This window comes from Vigna unguiculata, chromosome 1, assembly GCF_037176805.1.
Source record: "Vigna unguiculata cultivar grain cowpea cultivar isolate G323 ecotype 2 chromosome 1, ASM3717680v1, whole genome shotgun sequence".
NCBI classification, from domain to species: domain Eukaryota; kingdom Viridiplantae; phylum Streptophyta; class Magnoliopsida; order Fabales; family Fabaceae; genus Vigna; species Vigna unguiculata.
In genome coordinates this window covers 39,502,833-39,513,578 of record NC_140792.1, presented here as the reverse complement: position 1 = coordinate 39,513,578, position 10,746 = coordinate 39,502,833, and the positions used below count along the sequence as shown (strand labels likewise).

The 10,746-nt window shown below is 27.1% G+C and overlaps 1 pseudogene; it reads right to left on the bottom strand.

Moving 5' to 3' along the window:
• Positions 1-5,743: 5,743 nt before the first annotated feature.
• On the bottom strand, positions 5,744-6,726 carry LOC114177898 (ethylene-response factor C3 pseudogene; annotated as a pseudogene).
• Between the last annotated feature and the right edge of the window lie 4,020 nt (positions 6,727-10,746).

The following is a 10,746-nucleotide window of genomic DNA, read 5'->3' as shown; positions in this document are numbered from 1 at the left end:
CGCTAGGTTTGATGATTTAGTTGTGAGAATAATGTGGTAATCTTATTTATTTTGATACAATGATATTTGTGGTAATGAATAATGGTGATGTTATTGAATTTTTTAAATGTGAGTTATTTATTGGTGTTTAGTGATATTGTTCTTTTTTTATAGTTAATTGGGGTTGAATGCTTTGTATTTGATGGATGATGGTATTTGAAAATAAATTGAGTTAAAAATGTGTGGTTTACGAAATCTCAAGTAGTGCCAAGACATTGGTCATAATCTATAAAAAAAAAACGTATGATTTACGTGTGAAATGTCAAGTAGAGTCAAGGCAATAACCATCTACCAAGAAAATATATAAAAACCGAGTAGAGTCAAGATAAGAGTCGTAATCTACCATGGATATGGATGTGTGTGGATGGTTGATTTAGGGTATATATGATGTGAACATAGTTATTTCCAATGAGAAAATACTGCATTATGTGGTTTTAAGATATGTATTGAATAAGGATTCCTCAAAGAAATTATCTTGACTCTATTAATTATCAAACTTATACGAAAAAAACATATTTAAATTGTGAGAATCGATGAAGATTCTTATAAAGTGGATCAGTGTGATTCTGTCATTTATGAAAAACTTAGTTCTTGATATATAATTTTTTGTGAGTAAGAATTAACATGACAAGAACAAAATCTATAAATTTAATTCAATACATAAGTCGTTAAATAATATTATATAATTGGTAGATGTGATACGTGAATTATAATTTTTGTTTAAATATGTATTTTTATCCAATTTTGAGGTTTATGCATTTTCTAACTATTATGATTATGTATCACATAATTGTACAAAATATGGTGAAAATATCTAATAATAAAAAAATTAAAAGTTATAAAATATCTATAATATATATATATATATATATATATATATATATATATATATAATGAATTGGTATTTTATTTTGAAAAACTTTAAAGACGTTTGTAAATATAATTATATTTTTATATATATTTATTATTGAAATCTTTAATAAAATATGAGTAATATTATAACAATAAAGTAGGGGCGGTACATATTATGTTCGTTTAATATATAAAAGAATTAGAAATATATATTTTTTGTTTAAAAAAATATATTTAAAATTGAAGTAAATTGATTTTTAAAAGGTTTAATTATGTCTTTGGTCTCCATTTTGGAGTCAAAATCTCAAAATGGTACCCAAATTTTTAAAAGTCTCAAAATGGTCCCTTTTTTTTGTTGAAACGTCTCACATTTGTCCTTCCCGTTAAGTCAAGGTTGACGCCGTTAGAGGGAGTGCCACGTGTTAGTTCCTCAATTTTTTGAATTTTTTTTTTGAATTTTTTTTTTGATTTTTTTTGATTTTTAATTTTTTTTAATTTTTGAAAAAAATCAAAAAAATTGCCACGTGTCAAGCTTAGAGATGGCAAATAAACCCGTCCCCGTGGGTATTGCCCGAACCCGTCCCCGTTTTGACGGGGAATCCCCGCATTGACTGGGTATGGGTATGGGGAATCCCCGACTTTTTCAGTTGGGCATGGGGATGGGTATGGGGATGTACATATACCCGCCAGAATACCCGTCCCCGCCATATCTCCATTCTCGTTTAAATTATTAAAATATTCACAATTAATCAAGTAACCCCTATATATATATATATTTTTTTTCTATTTTTTATTTCATTTGTCATGAAACTCATTCTCATCTCCAATATATTTTTTATCTTATCATAACTTTTATGTAATTATGTTAAAATGATGTATGTTAATTAAAAAAAAATTATGCCTCACATTTGAATATTTATATTATTTTTTAATATTTTTATTTATTATAAATTTTTCTTTCACATGAGAATGTTTATACTCTCAATTTAAGAAAATATAAAAAAAATTCTTTACTTATTATTATTATTATTAATTTTTGTTTAATTTGAAGAACTCTTTTGTTTCATTAAAATAATTTTCGTTATTTTTCAACCATTAATTATATGTTAATATTTGAAAAGTTTTCTTAATTCTCTAAGATATTTTTCGTCTTATCATACCTTAGTTATACATTTGATTTCCTTTGTGTGATTTTTTTCGATAGTCTCTCAAATTATTTCTAAAACACACATTTGTTAGTTTTTTAATATTTTTATTTATTTTTTTTATTTTCATCATGTAGAATAATATTTCGATATATTCTATCTAATTATTTTTTATTTTATAACTCATTATTAATCATAATGTAATTTTTTCACTTTAAATTCTGTTTGAAGTGGTTAAAATTATATATATATATATATATATATATATATATAATGATATTTAGGAATAGTATATGATAATTCACTACAAGAAAAACATGAAATGGTGACTGATTTAGTCAGTAACCCATATCAGTCATTATTTTTCGTCATTGGTGGTAGTAGTTGATTTATTGTCTGAATCAATGACTAAATTAGTGACCGATTCAATGATCGAATCTGTACTTGATTTAGTGACCAATTTAATTACTAATTTATATGTAATTTAATGACAAATTTTTTGGTCACTAATGATATTTCTATTTAATTTTAACCACTTCAAACATAATTTAATAATTAGTTCTGTAAGGTATTTTTCATTTTATCATACCTTAATTATACATTTGATTTCCTTTGTGCGATTTCTTTCGATAGTCTCTCAAATTATTTCTAAAACACACATTTGTTAGTCTTTTAATATTTTTATTTATTGGTTATTTTCATCATGTAGAATAATATTTCGATATATTCTATCTAATTATTTGTTATTTTATAACTCACTATTAATCATACTGTAATTTTTTCCACTTTAATTGTATAAATAACTTTTATTTACTACAATATAAAAATTTAATGTAATTGCTATGAATATTTTTTTGTCACTATCCAACATATATTGAAGTTCAAAAGATACAAAATCTATGTCAAAATTTTATTATTATGTTTATTATTTGTTCTTTGTGTCATTTTGATCAAGTGATGTATTATAACTTTTATTAGTGTATAAAAAAGAGATTCATTATAATTTAAAAAATTGAAGTAAACAAACATTTAAAATATATTTTAATTTGAATATTTGTTTTCCTTTTATTATTATGTTTATTATTTATTCTTTGTGTCATTTTGATCAAGTGATATATTATAACTTTTATTAGTGTATAAAAAAGATATTCATTAGAATTTAAAAAATTGAAGTAAACAAACATTTAAAATATATTTTAATTTAAATATTTGTTTTCCTTTTATATTTTTTTGAAATATTTTTTAATTTTATCAACTAAGTTCATCAATGTTGTAGTTTGCAAATTTAACAAATGTTTTGGTTCACATGAAATTTTATTTGGTATTCTAATATAAAATGTAAACAATTATAATTTATTTTAAGGTATTTGGCATCGAAGAAAATCCTCCTAATATTGAATATTTCATAATATTATGTTTTCTTTACCGTAATTTTTTTTCTTTTATAAAAATTAATATTGAAGTAGTTAGAACACGGGTACGAGATTATACCCGTTACCCGGTGGGGATGGGGATGGGAAAAAAGTTTGATACCCGTTGGGTTTGGGTATGGGGATGGGGATGAATTTTTTATGCGGGGATGGGTATGGGATAGCGAAACCCGTCCCCGCCCCGCCCCGTTGCCATCCCTAGTCAAGCTGTCATCGTGCCACGTGGCAGTGATAGTGACATATGTCAGTATTACACTACATGTCATTTTGTTAGTCTCAATTTGGTCCCTTTATTTTAATTTGTCTCAATTTAGTCCAAATTTTTGTAAAAATTAACAATTTTGTCCCCCTTCAAATTGAAACAAAATTTAATTTTATATAAATGTTATACAAATATTTTTATTAAATTTGATATTTGTATTCAAATTGATATTTTTATTATATATTTTTAACATAACTAAGTTTAGTTAAAATTATGTTTTACATTCAACTTTACTTAAAATTGTTTTAAAATTTTAAATTTATGTGTTTTATTGTAACATGAACTAGGTAATTTATGAATTTTTTTCTATTAACATTATTTTCTATTAACAACTTTTAAACCATTTTAAATAAAGTTCAATGTAAAATATTAATTAAATGAACTTAATTTAGTTAAAAATATTTACTTGAAATATCAATTTTGATGGAAATATTTGTGTACATTTATACAGAAATTAAATTTGATTTCAATTTGGAGAGGGACAAAATTGCCAATTTTTACAAAAATTGGGACTAAATTGAGACAAATTAAAATAAAGGGACCAAATTGAGACTAAGAAAATGACACGTGGCGTAATACTGACACGTGTCACTGTCATTGCCACGTGGCACGATGACAGCTTGACACGTGGCAATTTTTTTAATTTAAAAAAAAATCAAAAATAAAAAAAAAGTTAATTAAAAAATTCAAAAAATCGAGGAACTGACACGTGACACTCCCTCTAACGGCATCAACGTTGACTTAACGGCAAGGACAAACGTGAGACGTTTCAATAAAAAAAAAGACCATTTTGAAACTTTTAAAAATTTGAATATCATTTTGAGATTTTAACTTTAAAATGGGACCAAAAGCATAATTAAACTTTTTTTGAACCATGATAATGGTTGTACTAATATTTTTAAGATAACATACAAAATAACTGTGCCAACCGTTTCATTTAAAAGGGTGAGATAAGGTAATCTGGAAGAAGCAGATTAGTGTCTGTGAGCGTGGTTAATTTGTCATTATTAAAATAAAATATTATGTTTTCTTATTTCAAGAATCCCGAAAGCAACTGATGTACATTAAAAATTTGATATTATTTTTACCGCTTAGTTATGTTTAATTTATCCACAATCAAGGAGTATAAATTTATTTAGTGACAGAGAATATATTATTAATAAACCCATGGTAGAGATCTCCCTAACTAATTCCAACTTTCGTAATCAATAAAGCCATTATCAACTCATACAAGAATACTGTCAAATTTCATTGGCCAAATAAAATATGTCTTGTACCATCTTACGTCATTTGTGTGAAAAAAAAATGGAGTAATCTTTTTCTCAGAATAAAGCTTTACTTCTTCAAATTAAATAAAACGAGTGATATAATAAAATAGTTGTAAAAGAATATTATAAACATGTTGAAAAATCTAAAAGAGAAAAAACACTTCATAGATCACGAATCAACCAAACAACCAAATCAAGTACACGAACAACATATCATTTAAGAACTTATCCAAAGTTTTTCGTAAAAGTTTTCCCACGAAAACATATATGATAATAATACGTCGAGTCTACAAAACTTACTAAAATCCGAAAGTAAATCTAAAAAAAAAATGAGATAAGAGAATATTTTGCAAGTTTCGGAGAAGAGAAACCCATGTTTATAAGTCATCATGCAAAAAATTTACATGAAGACAATAAAATCTCAAATATTTCTGGAATAGAAAAACAATAGATAACAGTAAAACAGGACAACTTTATGTTTGATTATAAAAAGTATATAACTGATATATTTTTTTTATTCAATACTAAGTTATAATTATATAAATACTAAAATAAATTATCAAATAACAACTATATAAATGTTAAATAATTTACAAAAGAAGTAAAACATTAGAATGTGACAAGTACGAAAACGAGAACAAAATCTACATATTTATCAGTATCTTGTAAGGAATTTAAAAATAGATACTGTTTATAACTATATCCGTAACAGTAGATATCAGTCTCACCTTAGCCAACAAAGGATGGTTAATAATAATAATAATATTGATTATTACTATCAACAGACCAAAAAAAAAAACAGAGAACAAATCCAGTAATGAAAGAATTACAAGATTAAAGTTCGATTATGAACAATTGCAGAAACAGAGGAACAAGAAACAGAGGCTAATAAGTCAAACTCAAAAGCTGTTCTAGATAATCAGCACCCAAATCCTCGAACACGAGCACATTCTTGGAAGTGGTGCAGAATTCCAACTGTTCCCTGTTATCGCTTTTGCTTTTCTTCTTCTTGGAACCGGACTTTCTCCTCATAGTGTGTTTTCTCTTGAGGGCCAAAACAGGGGAAGAACCTTCCTCCCAAGGCTTACTCGGCATGTCTTTCAGGGACTCTCTCACCACTTCCTCCGGGAAATTCAGCACCGCCAAAGACCCCCTCGTAGAGAACGCCGCCTGGTCGTAAGCCAGAGCCGCCGCTTCCGCCGTGTCGAACGTTCCAATCCACACCCGAACGCCGTTTCGAGTCGAATCCCTTATCTCGGCCGCGAACTTCCCCCACGGCCTCTTCCTCACTCCTCTGTACATCCTACCCTCCTTGGCCGGCGCCGGCGCCGCCACTGCCTCTGTTTCTTTCGCTACTTCTTCGTAGGTTGTGTTGTTGGACGATACTTCTTGTAACTCGACGCTGCCCACAGAACCGGAAACGTTGGACGCCGAAGATGATTCCTTGGTTTGGTCGTCGCTGAAGTTGAAGATGTCGTCAAAATTGTAGTCCCAGGAAAAAGGGTCTCCAGCGTTTTCGAAGAAGTTAAGATTTTCGTTTGGAAAAAGATGATAATCAAAATCTAAATCCAAAGCCAAATCCATGTCGTACAATGAAGGTGTAGAGAGAGAATTTAGAAGTTGGAAAAACAAAAACAAAAAAAAATTGAAGTGGTAGCTAGTTAAGTGTGACTAAAATTGTGGTTGGGTTGGAGTGTGAGTGAACGTATCTAAGAGGTTGCATTGGGGTCCCTTATATATCCGTAGAAAAGAAGGAGGAAGGAAAAGGACCAGAAAATCGTTGATGGAAAATCATTGGAATTAAAAATGAATAAGTTAGTTATAATGAATAGGGAAGTTTATATTGTTGGACAAGGAGGATGAATTTATCACCATTTGCATGTATTAAAATAAGAGCTATAGTGCCTAATTTTCTACTAAATCACTTTGGCTCCATGAAAATGGATAAGTATATTAACCAATTTTGGCACGTGAGTCAAACATATAATAAAGCCACGTGGCCAACTCCTCCAATGGAAAATAAGCTACCATTGAGCTGTCCATCAGAATTTGGAGCGAAATGATACGGATACATTATTTTAATATTTCTCTTATATAATCTTTTATGGCACACTACACCTATTTATCAAATTAAGTTTAATTCGTTGCAATATTTTGCCAAAGAAATATAAAAGTATTGTGTTTAATTAATTATTAATTATTAACTATTATATACATGGCAAACGCAACCCCATACGCACACGCTTGACAGTTTTAGCAAAGGAATTGTGTCAGCATCAGTGAGCGTGTGGCGTTCTCCACATGGTCGCATGCAACACCCAGACATTTAATTTCTCTACCTTGCTTTGAATAGAAATATTTTTATAAAAAATACTTTTAAATTATAAATTAATTTCTAGTGAAATATTCGAATATGCAAACAACTAATACCTCGCTCCCTCTACAGTATTCCAAGGGCACAGGAGAGTCTCGTTATACACTCCAAATAATAATATTTTAATCATACTTTTAAAAATAGCATTTTATTATTGTTGTCGTTTTTCGGGGTAGATTCAGTGTTGTCGTTTTTTTAGGGTACTAACTATTCCCTTACATATTTTGCCTATATACGTGGATACTTGTTTTTTCAATTGTTATTTAAATGCGGATGACATGAATGCTAAATACGTGGGTAAGAAAAAAAATTTAATCCTATGAATAATGAATACTTTTGAAATCCTTAATCCTTCGTATAGCTAATACAGAACAAGACAAACCCTAGATATAATAATAATATTTCGGAACATCGATAGTTTCAATTAGACAAAAGTTTTGGTCAAGCAATTTTTTTTTTTTTAAATAAAACTATTTGTATGACATGATATTAATATAATAACAACTTTTTATTCAAAGTTGACTAAATTTTTGTTAGCGGTACCAATTTTTATCCATTTTTTTTTACTCATTTCGAATTTTTTATTTAAAAGATATTTTATATTGATAATACACATTTTACTTGATCGAGTTTAATTTGAATTATTTTGTTTCGACTATATTGAGTGGAAGAATTGTTGTTCAACAGATAAAAATTACATTTAAGATATATATTAATCTAATTATTTTTAGATCATCATATGACATTACTAAAAAAATTTATAAATAGATTATTTAAGAATAATCAGAGTAATTTGTTAAAAATGGTTAAAATATCATTATCCAATCTTCTAAAACATTAGTAATGCATTACGATGCCTTAAACATTTCAAATTAATCGAATGAGTTTTTAAATAGTGTATGTACATGCATATATGGTCAAATTTTTTTTTAACTATTTAAAATGTGACTTATTTATTTGAATGTCTTAAAAATATCTTTATCTTTTTTCTTACAATAATTTCAGTTGTTAATCAATTTTACTATCAATATATTGAAATATAAAGCATATAATTTTGTATCCATGCACACGCACTATTTCTAAGCAGTAGATATAGTTGATTAAAAGAAGTTAAAAGATTACTTGTGTTCATAGATTTGATTTTATATTTAATAAGATGATTGAGAAAAAAGTGAGGACATAAAAAAATGATGGTAGGCCCCGGGAATAAGTGAAAAAGAGGTTGAATACAGTGTATTTCTGCATTCCAATAACCTATCTTTGTCTAAGTTGTAGACCCTAATCTTGTGAGGGTGTAGAATATGTACTAGTGTTACATCAGCCGCCACCGTGTCTTTTCCTCTGCAATTAATTAAATAATTCAACACCATATACTCTGTAACTTACACTGTTTTCCATCTTCTGTCTAAACCATTCTTCAATTTTGTTTTCTTCTAGAAACTACAAACCACCAACGTATTTATCCGCCAAATAAACCTATTCCATTACTCAACGATCGATTCAACAAACTCGCGGAGAAATCAAACTTTTATAAACGATTTTGAACATATCAGGCAACTTATTTGACCACTTTATGTGTTTATTTTATTAAAATAATTGTGTTTAGTGTATCAAATTATCTCTCTAACTTATAATGCTTTTTTAAAAGTTTAGTAATTATATTTAAACTTATAAGTTTTATTTATTGTCTAGATTGTTAGTTTACTTGAGGGTTAAATCTGTTTTTCTTAAATATGGATGTGAAACTAGAATTCGTTACTGTTTTAAATTATGATACATTTTGATTTTCAAATTTTAAAAATTAATTAATTATTGAAAGTCTTAAGTCAATTAGAGATAAAATCAATTTAGAGTATATATGTGAGTGTAAATATCACTTTATAAGTCGATTTTGTAGAATTAGGTTAAATTTTCACTTTTTAACATGGTATCAAAGTTATTCTTAGAGTCTATCCTAGTAATATTTGTCTTGGCATGAGGGAAGTGTTAAAAGTCTGACATCAACTAAAGATAAGGCCAATTTAATATATATATATATATATATATATATATATATATATATATATATATATATATATATATATAATCCTCATGTTATAGACTGGTTTTGTTAGGTTGAGTTAAACTTAAAGTCTATTTCTCAACATTAATATAACCATCTTAACTTAAATATATTAATTTTAGGGTGACATTTGCCACTTGACACACGTAAAAATATTTAATACAAATTATAATTTTGTGTTAGAGTTTAAGGATTAAAAACATATTTAATCTCTTATTTTATTATTAATACTTTAATAATTTTTCATTTGATGCTGTGTTTCATGTTACAACATTTATTTTTAATTGTTATACTATTTTTTCATCTTTTAAAATGATATTTATATTTAAAATTGCATTAATAAAAAAATACCTATTATAATGGTTTTAATTCGCCTCTCATATTAAATAATTCAATGTGATACTTGTAATTATTATAAGATTTGGTATGTTAGTTCTAAATTGAATTGATACGATAGTAGTTGATATAACAATTAAATATTTTTAAGTAACAAAGCCCTAACTATTTAAGATGTTATATAATATTGAAGGCTAAAAGCGTGTATTGTCAAAATACTTTCAAATTTGTATAATTTTGTCAAGGCCCACTTTCAAAAATAGCCATATTTTTAGAATAATTATATTCTCAAATTATATAATTTAAAAGAACCATATTCCAGAATTACGTAATATAAGATAATTATATTTCCATAGATTACATAAGATAACTATATTCCCAAATTATATAATATAAGATAACCATATTTACAAACTATGTAACCTAACTTTCCATATTAATGAATTACTAAATTTGAAATAATTGTATTTTGTGGATGACTAAATTCAAAGCAAGAATTATATTACTTAATCCAATATAGTAATTATCTCGAATTAGTAATCTAAAATAACTATACTCTTACATTACTTAATATGATTATTAATATGTTGTTCATTTACATTTTTTTTTCACAAATTATTAGAAAAAATTTAGATTTGAATAGGCAAAATGTTATCTTAGATAAGGATGACAATGCGGGACAGATCATGCGGATCAGCTTGTAAGAAAAAGTGTGCGGCAGACTGAGTATTTTAACTCATTGACCCACTTAAGTCCGTCTCGAATAACCTACACTATGTAGACCAACGACGGACTAACCTGCATTTGATCTGCATAGTTTGTATTACTTAATTTCTAAAAACTAGCAATTCTAGTCCAACACATGTCTTTTTTTTTTTCAGCAAAGAATTAAATTAAATTAAAGAGAGCACTTAAGGGGTGCTCTAACCCTTATACAAACAATCATGAACAAAATGATGCTCTTACATATCTTTACAT